At 37.5% G+C, this 10,310-nt stretch overlaps 1 non-coding gene across 1 annotated transcript; it reads right to left on the reverse strand.

The window, feature by feature from the left end:
* Positions 1-5,693: 5,693 nt before the first annotated feature.
* On the reverse strand, positions 5,694-5,801 carry LOC112725864 (small nucleolar RNA R71). Its single transcript, XR_003164945.1, has one exon. It is a non-coding gene; the product is annotated as a small nucleolar RNA R71 (small nucleolar RNA).
* Between the last annotated feature and the right edge of the window lie 4,509 nt (positions 5,802-10,310).

Genomic DNA, 10,310 nt, shown 5'->3' on the forward strand with positions numbered 1-10,310 from the left:
GGCATTGTTGTTGTTATTATTAGTAGTGATGGAATGTGAGAGTTGGGAGATTTTTCAAAGGGGTGACGATGAGTAAGGAGTGATAGCAGAGATATAATGATGACAAGATCGGTGAAAGTTGTAGGTTGAGTTTCAGATGGAGGTGAGAGGCTTCATGTGGTGTTACGACAAGTATATATGAAAAAGGGGCAATTAACCATGTGATGGTGGCAAGATGTGATGGGGTGGGCTTGAAAGAGAGAGAGAGAGATAGCATAGAGAGAATGTATATTTCTTCATTTGTTACATCAGACATTTTCGTTAATTAGGTACGTCTCTTGGCGGATGGGTATGTTGTGCATGTTTTTAAATTATTAAAGGTTATTTTTGTCGATAATAAAAGTAGAGGTCATGGCAGTCAGCTTTGGAATAATTCAAAAGTATTTTAGATAGTTAATCATTATGTATAAATACATGTGTAGTTTAACACAATTTTAATATATTTTATTTTTAATATATATTTTATATTAATAACTAATTTAATAATAAATTTTAGTGTATACTTAGTATTGTTACTATATTTAGTGTATACTTAGTAAATGGGGGAAATCCATGATGAGGAAGCTCTGCTATAATGGAATGACTTGAACCAGTCCATGATGTGAAATTGTGCACAACCATCAGACAAGAATGTTGATTCTAGCTAGATCCCGAACCGGAAAGAGTATCTTTTATGAAATTTAAGTAATATTACGTAATTAAAAGAATTTATTTTTAATTAGTATTTAGTTAACTCTAAATATTAAAAATTAAATTTTAAATTTTAAATTCTAATGGTATAAAATAAGATGTTAGTTTAAAATATTAACAAATATTTATAAAAATTATTCACTTCTTAATATTTTTCGTCAAATTTAATTTCCTTATTACAATAATACACTTGATATATGATCTTTAAATGGAACGTGATTAACGCAACGCAATGCACGCACTCAACCATTATTTTCTGCCTCGACACTTTTTCTGATTCTTACTCAAATTCCATTAGTTGAATTTAAAGTGTTCTTGTTATAATATGTGCATCATATTCACATCGTTATCAAAATCTAAAACTCTAATTACACGTACCATTCCAGGTAAATTCACGTGGCAAAATCGTTTGGGACTTTAATAGCGTAACAGCTGGACTTTGATGTGTGTTTCATTTAAAAGCATGCTTTTTAGGTGACGAAAAGCAGTAGCTGCGATTTAATAAACGACGGGTTAAGTCTAATTTCATGTTATTCAAGTCGGGTGGTTGCAGAAGATTTTTCAGTTGAGAATGACATGAAGGCGGTCATTGAAACGAAAACCAAATTAATTAAAACGAATTATTCAATTAACCCAAGATCTTATATAATAAGGCAATTATTTTGGAATTATTAAGATTTAAGAGTCTCAGTAATGTAGAAACTGAATATTCTTTCTATTTTGATAGTATTTACCTTTTTTAACTTTATAAAAATATACCGTGTAAAAAAAATTATATTTAGTAGGTGTTTAAAACTGATCCAATTCAAATAAAATCGAACAACCGAACTAAAAAAACCAATAACCAAATAAACTAAAAACTAAAAAAACCGAAAATCAATGAAATTTTGCAGTTTTTATTTGGTTTGGTTCGGTTTTGATACCAAAAACTTGAATTAAACCGAACCGAACCGATAAATGTAAATAACCTGCCACAAACTTAACCTAACCCTAATACTCATTCTCTCCCTCTTTCCCACTCATTCACACCACACACACACACATTGGCGTTGCCACTCTCCTCTCTTGTCATAGCCTAGCAATCGTCGTTCTCAGTCTCTCTCCACGTCTTTCTCAGTCTCTCTCTCCGCTTTGTTCTCATTCTTTCTCTCCGCGGCTCACTGGCTCACTGCTTCTCTCAACTTCGTCGTTCTCAGTCTCTGTGTGTCGTTCTCTCTACCATTGCCGTGGTGCACCCGCTTCATTCTTGCTCCTCAATCCCGTCATTCTCAGTAGGCAGCAGTGGCGTGGTTCTCAGAGTCGGCGTCATCATCGTTGTCAGCGTTGTGCCGCGATGGTGTTCCAATGGAGCCTCAGCCTCAGGTATTAATATGATTCATTGATTTCAATTTTATTTTTGTTCGGTTTTTTTTTCTCTATATTTTTTGTTCTATTTATTAGGGTTTTATTTTTTCAATTATGTTTTGAATTTTTGTTTCTATTATTCTAATTCTTGATGTTCTGTTTGTAAATTTGTTATGATTTTGATTTTTTAAATTCTATTTTTTTTGTTTTGTTATCATTTTGAGTTTTGAAGATTTTTATGATTCTGTTATAATTTCACTGTTTTGAATGGATTTGCTTTTTCAGAGCTTGGAATCACCTAGCAAGAAGGAGAGAAAAGGTGGAAGAAATGGAAGAGCTAGAATCAATTAGCACTTTTGATTATGTTGATTCTGATTTTGTTGAATTTGTTCTATTCTGATTTGTTTTGTTCTAATTTTATTTGTTCTTTCTGATTCAATTTGGTTGTATTTCTGATTCAGTTGGGTTCTATTTCTGATTTGTCTCTTACATTTTTTTGCTTCTTTATTTTTTCTGAGTAAGGTTGATTATTGTTCCACCAACTTATGCTTTTTTTGCAAAATTGTTAATGATTTTAATTTGTTGTGCTTCTGCTATTTTGTTAGTGATTTCTGCAAATTTGGTAGGGATTTCTGAGTCAGGTTGATTATTCTGAGTGACTATGAAATAGTATACCAGGTTTTTGTTTGAATTAATAATTAAAAAAATTGAACAAACCGAACCAAACTAAACCGATTTCAATTGGTTTGGTTTGGCTCGGATGATTTTGATAAAAATCGAACCAAACCAAGCCGCAGTTTTAATAAACGATTGGATCGGATGACTTTTTTGTAAATAACCGAACCAAACCGCACCGCGATCACCCCTAATATTTAGAGTGACATTATTAAAAATGAGAGTAAAATTATTATTTTCCTATAATAATGTGTTTTTTATGAGGAACAGGGCCTGAGGCCCAAAAATAGCAAAAATATTAAACTAAGATATTTCTAGTAAAAATAACTCCAGCTTCATCTTCTCTAATCCGTCTAACCACCATCGGAGAAGCATCCTTACCACCGCCACCACCAGCACCTGAGCCGACTTATCTGTTAGTGTAGCACCTTCTTCGCTTTATGGTGCGCTTCGAGCGTCGTGTCATGCGACGTCTTGACCGCATAGACCAGGTGTTCGCATCGCAGGGCATTGAGCTCCCTCCACTTCCAGAGTCTCCCGCCTCTGACGAGCAGGATCAGGAGGAGGAGCATAGTGAGGAGCCGACACAGTAGGAGGCACCACCAGAGACGCAGACCACCACTGAGGTCCAGCAGCCTCCTGGGGTCCAGCATGACATTCCAGAGCCACAGCCAGTACCACCTCCAGTCCTACAGCCTGAGCATGAGCCATAGCCTGGTGTGATTGTTGACCCCAATCCCGAGCTTCAGTAGTAGCATCGTAGTTGTTGATTCTGATTAGAAAATTTCTGGATTGCTGAAAATCTAGTCAACCATTTTTAGACAAGAAATGTGTTTTGATTGAAAAAGGGGTAAACTAGGAGAATTTTTAAATAATATAACTTCGACGTATTTTCTTATAGATTTTATAATTAAAATTAATATAGATATAATACATTTTTTTAATTGTTTTATCCTTCAGATCTGTTCAAATTGTGTCAAATAAGAATTTAATTTTTTTAGGCATTATGTGTGCATGTTCCGATGGGGAGTTAGCTGCACCCACAAATGATATAAATACTACTGTTGCATTAGCTTTACTTACATCAGTAGCATATTTCTATGCGGGTCTTTCGAAAAAGGATTAGCTTATTTTGGTAAATACATCCAACCAACTCCAATCCTTCTACCAATTAACATCTTAGAAGATTTCACAAAACCCCTATCGCTTAGCTTTCGACTTTTCGGAAATATATTAGCTGATGAATTAGTAGTTGTTGTTCTTGTTTCTTTAGTACCCTTAGTAGTTCCTATACCTGTCATCGCAAAAAACAAAAAACCCAGAAATATTAAGTGATTAGTCGATATTCAAAATAAAGGATTTAACAGACAATTGAAAAAATAGATGGTTGAATAAAAATAATTTCTTTCAAGTTCTATTTATTTTGAGGGCAATATGAATATTCTATTATGTTCCATCAACACATTAAAAAGACTATATGAGATATCTTCCGTGGAAGTAGGTCAACATCTCTATTGGCAATTAGGGGGGTTCCAAGTGCATGCCCAAGTACTTATAACTTCTTGGGTCGTAATTGCTATCTTATTGGTTTCAGCCATTTTAGTTGTTAGAAATCCGCAAACCATTCCCACTTTTGGTCAGAATTTCTTTGAATATGTCCTCGAATTCATTCGAGATGTAAGCAAAATTCCTTGGGGTTATCCTGCACTTGGAGAAGAAGTAGAAAAAGGAATAAATATAGTGATAATTTGATTCTTCGTCGCCGTAATAAATAGTAGAATAGAGAAAATAGAATTTGTTTCTCCCTCTTTACAAAAAATCAATTTCTTTCCATTTTATATTTATTTTTACCATTTTCAAAAATCCTTGCTTCAATTAAAGATTTACTTCAAAACTTTCAAGTTGTTACTTGCTTATTAAGAAAGGATCAAACTTTAAATTTTAAAATCATATCTTTTAATTTCTTGATAGTCAAGTAATCAACTTTAATTTTAAATTTTTTTTTCTAAATTGATTTTCAATCAAATCTTTTCAAACATATCTTTTCAATCACATCTTTTTCAAAATTAATTTTTCAATCATATCTTTTTCTAATTTCAAAATCTTTTTCAAATATCACTTTATTTCTTTCCCAATCTTAGTTTTCGAAAATCTCAATCAAATTTTCAAATTTCTTTTTAAAATCTTTTAATTAATTTCGAAAATTTTTCCCCTCTTCTCACATCCTTCTATTTAAGGGACTAACACTCCTCCTCAAGGTGCAATTCGAACTCTATCCCTCTTGATAAGTTCGAATTCTCTCATCTCTATCCCCTCCTTCTATTCTTCTTTTCCTCTGACACCTCAAGGAATCTCTATACTGTGACATAGAGGATTCTATACTTTTTTGTTCACTTCTCTTTCATATGAGCAGGAGCAAAGATAAAAGCATTCTTGTTGAAGCTGATCCTGAACCTGAAAGGACCTTGAAGAGAAAGCTAAGAGAAGCTAAAGAATATCTCTCTTTAGAGGGCCTAACAGAGCTTTTCAAGGAAGAAGAAACTATGGCAGCCGAAAACAACAATGCCAACAATACACGGAAGGTGCTTGGTGACTTTACTGCACCTACTCTTGATTTCTATGGGAGAAGCATCTCTATCCCTGCCATTGGAGCAAACAACTTTGAGCTTAAGCCTCAATTAGTTTCTCTAATGCAACAGAATTGCAAGTTTTATGGACTTCCATTGGAAGATCCTCATCAGTTCTTAGCTTAGTTCTTGCAAATCTGTGACACTGTCAAGACCAATGGGGTTGACCCTGAAGTCTACAGACTTATGCTCTTTTCTTTTGCTGTAAGAGACAGAGCTAGAACATGGTTGGATTCACAACCTAAGGAGAGCCTGAACTCTTGGGAAAAGCTAGTCAATGCCTTCTTGGCAAAGTTCTTTCCACCTCAAAAATTGAGTAAGCTTAGAGTGGAAGTCCAAACCTTTAGACAGAAGGATGGTGAGTCCCTCTATGAAGCTTGGGAGAGATACAAGAAATTGATTAGAAGGTGCCCTTCTGACATGCTTTCAGAATGGAGCATCAAAAGAATCTTCTATGATGGTCTGTCTGAACTATCCAAGATGTCATTGGATAGCTCTGTTGGAGGATCTCTTCATCTGAAGAAGACGCCTGCAGAAGCTCAGGAACTCATTGAAATGGTTGCAAATAACCAATTCATGTATACTTCTAAAAGGAATCCTGTGAATAATGGGACAGCTCAGAAGAAAAGAGTTCTTGAGATTGATACTCTGAATGCCATATTGGCTCAGAATAAAATATTGACCCAACAAGTCAATATGATTTCTCAGAGTCTGTCTGAAATGCAAGCAGCAACAGGCAGTACTAAGGAAGCTTCCTCTGAAGAAGAAACTTATGATCCTGAGAACCCAGCAATGGAAGAGGTGAATTACATGGGAAAACCCTATGGAAACACCTATAATCCTTCATGGAGAAATCATCTAAATCTCTCATGGAAGGATCAACAGAGACCTCAACAAGGTTTTAACAACAATAATGGTGGAAGAAACAGGTTTAGCAATAGCAAGCCTTTTCCATCATCTTCTCAGCAACAGACAGAGCATCCTAAGCAGGACTCCCCTGACTTAGCAACTATAGTCTCTGATTTAATCAAAACCACTCAAAGTTTCATTACTGAAACAAGGTCCTCCATTAAAAACTTGGAGGCACAATTGGGTCAGCTGAGTAAGAAAATTACTGAACTCCCTCCTAGCACTCTCCCAAGCAATACAGAAGAGAATCCCAAAAGAGAGTACAAGGCCATAACCACATCTCACATGGCCGAACATGGAGAGGAGGAAGAGGCAGTGGTTCCCACTGAGGAAGACCTCAATGGACATCCACTGGCCTCCATGGAGTTCCCTGATGAGGAACCATGGGAATCTGAGGCTCACACTGAGACCATAGAGATTCCATTGAATTTACTCTTGCCATTCATGAGCTCTGATGAGTATTCTTCCTCTGAAGAGGATGAAGATGTTACTGAAGAGCAAGTTGCTAAGTACCTTGGAGTAATCATGAAGCTAAATGCCAGGTTGTTTGGTAATGAGACTTGGGAGGATGAACCTCCATTGCTCATTAAAGAACTGGATGACTTGACTAGGCAGAGATTACCTCTGAAGAGACAAGACCCTAGAAAATTCTCAATCCTTTGTACCATAGGCACCATGACCTTTGAGAAGGCTCTGTGTGACCTAGGGTCAAGCATAAACCTTATGCCTCTCTCTGTAATGGAGAAGCTAGGGATCATTGAGATACAAGCTGCAAGAATCTCACTAGAGATGGCAGACAATTCAAAGAAACAGGCTTATGGACTTGTAAAGGATGTCTTGGTAAAGGTTGAAGACCATTACATCCCTGCTGATTTCATAATCCTAGAAACTGGGAAGTGTATGGATGAATCCATCATCCTTGGCAGACCCTTCCTAGCCACAGCAAAAGCTGTGATTGATGTTGACAGAGGAGAATTGATCATTCAAGTGAATGAAGACTCCCTTGTGTTTAAAGCTCAAGGATATCCCTCTGTAACCATGGAGAGGAAGCATGAAGAGCTTCTCTCAATACAGAGTCAAACAGAGCCCCCACAGTCAAACTTTAAGTTTGGTGTTGGGAGGCCACAACCAAACTCTAAGTTTGGTGTTGGGAGGTTCTAACAATGCTCTGAACATTTGTGAGGCTCCATGAGAGCCCACTGTCAAGCTATTGACATTAAAGAAGCGCTTGTTGGGAGGCAACCCAATTTTTACTTATCTATATTAAATTTCTATTTTCTATTGTTATTTTATGTTTTTTGTAGGTTGATGATCATGTGAAGTCACAAAAACAATTGAAAAAGCAAAAACAAAGTGAAAAACAGAATGAAAATAGAACACCCTGGAGGAGAAACTTACTGGCGTTTAAACGCCAGTAAAGGTAGCAGAATGGGCATTTAACGCCCAGTCTGGCACCATTCTGGGCGTTAAACACCAGAAATGGGCAGCAGCCTGGCGTTTAACGCCAGGATTGGCAGCAAGGGGCATTTTGCACGCCACTTGGTGCAGGGATGAGATATCCTTGACACCTCAGGATCTGTGGACCCTACAGAATCCCCACCTACCCCACCACTCTCTCTCTTCTTCACCCATTCACCAATCACCTCAATACCTCTTCCCCAAAAACCCCTCACCTATCAAATCCCACCATTCTCTTTACCACTCACATCCATCCATCATAAAACCCCACCTACCTCACCATTCAAATTCAAACCACTTTCCCTCCCAAACCCACCCTCTATAGCCGAACTATACACACCCTTTTCACCCCTATATAAACCCATCTTCACTCCTTCATTTTCACACAACCTAAACACCACTTCTCCCCCTTGGCCGAAACACATAGCCCACTCTATCTCCTCTATTTCTTCTTCTACTACTCTCTTCTTTCTTCTTTTGCTCGAGGACGAGCAACCTTCTAAGTTTAGTGTGGTAAAAGATAAAGCTTTTTGTTTTTCCATAACCATTTATGGCACCAAAAGCCGGAGAAACTTCTAGAAAGAGGAAAGGGAAGGCAAAAGCTTCCACCTCCGAGTCATGGAAGATGGAGAGATTCCTCTCAAAGGTGCATCAAGACCACTTCTATGAAGTTGTGGCCAAGAAGAAAGTGATCCCCGAGGTCCCTTTCAAACTCAAAAAGAATGAGTATTCGGAGATCCGACATGAGATCTGAAGAAGAGGTTGGGAAGTTCTCACCAACCCCATTCAACAAGTCGGAATCTTAATGGTTCATGAGTTCTATGCCAATGCATGGATCACCAAGAACCATGATCAAAGTGTGAACCCGGACCCTAAGAATTGGCTTACAATGGTTTGGGGGAATTACTTAGATTTTAGTCCAGAAAATGTAAGGTTGGCATTCAACTTGCCTATGATGCAAGGAGATGCACACCCCTACACTAGAAGGGTCAACTTTGATCAAAGGTTGGACCAAGTCCTCATGGACATATGTGAAGAGGGCGCTCAATGGAAGAGAGATTCAAGAGGGAAGTCGGTTCAACTAAGAAGGCATGACCTCAAGCCTGTGGCTAGGGGATGGTTGGAGTTCATCCAACGCTCAATCATTCCCACTAGCAACTGGTCTGAAGCTACTATAGACCGGGCTATCATGATCCATAGCATCATGATTGGAGAGGAAGTGGAAGTTCATGAGGTTATATCCCAAGAACTCTACAAAGTGGCAGACAAGTCCTCTCCTTTGGCAAGGTTAGCCTTTCCTCATCTCATTTTTCACCTTTGCAATTCGGTTGGAATTGACATAGAGGGAGACATTCTCATTGATGAGGACAAGCCCATCACTAAGAAAAGGATGGAGCAAACAAGAGAACCTCATCAAGAGCATGAGGAAATTCATCATCATGAAATCCCTGAGATACCTCAAGGGATGCATCTTCCTCTACAAAACTATTGGGAGCAAATCAATACCTCCCTAGGAGAATTAAGTTCCAACATGGGACAACTAAGGATGGAGCACCAAGAGCATTCCATCCTCCTCCATGAAATCAGAGAAGATCAAAGAACCATGAGAGAGGAGCAAAAAAGGCAAGGAAGAGACATTGAGGAACTCAAGCACTCCATAAGATCTTCAAGAGGAAGAACAAGCCGCCATCACTAAGGTGGACCCGTTCTTTAACTTCCTTGTTCTTTATTTTCTTGTTTCTCGAAAATTATGCTTTATGTTTATCTATGTTTGTGTCTTTATTACATGATCATTAGTGTCTATGCCTTAAAGCTATGAAAATGAATCCATCACCTTTCTTAAATGAAAAATGTTTTTAATTGAAAAAGAAAAAGAAGTGCATGAATTTCAAATTTTAAAACAGTTTAATTATCTTGATGTGGTGGCAATACTATTATTTTTTTGAATGAATGCTTGAACAGTGCATATTTTTTAATTTAATTGTTTATGAATGTTAAAATTGTTGGCTCTTGAAAGAATGAAAGGAAAAGGAGAAATGTTATCTGATGATCTGAAAAATCATAAAATTGATTCTTGAAGCAAGAAAAAGCAGTGAAAAGCTTACGAAAAAAAAGAGAAAAAGAAAAAGAAAAGCAAGCAGAAAAAGCCAATACCCCTTTAAACCAAAAGGCAAGGGTGATAAAGAGGATCCAAGGCTTTGAGCATCAGTGGATAGGAGGGCCCACAGGAATAAAATCCTGGCCTAAGCGGCTAAACTAAGCTGTCCCTAACCATGTGCTTGTGGCGTGAAGGTGTCAAGTGAAAACTTGAGACTGAGAGGTTAAAGTCGAGGTCCAAAGCAAAAAGAAGAGTGTGCTTAAGAACCCTGGACACCTCTAATTGGGGACTCTAGCAAAGCTGAGTCACAATCTGAAAAGGTTCACCCAGTTATGTGTCTGTGGCATTTATGTATCTGGTGGTAATACTGGAAAACAAAGTACTTAGGGCCACGGCCAAGACTCATAAATTAGCTGTGTTCAAAAATCAACATACTTAACTAGGAGAGTCAGTAACACTATCTGGATTCT

Source organism: Arachis hypogaea, chromosome 11 (assembly GCF_003086295.3).
Source record: "Arachis hypogaea cultivar Tifrunner chromosome 11, arahy.Tifrunner.gnm2.J5K5, whole genome shotgun sequence".
Taxonomy (NCBI): Eukaryota; Viridiplantae; Streptophyta; class Magnoliopsida; order Fabales; family Fabaceae; genus Arachis; species Arachis hypogaea.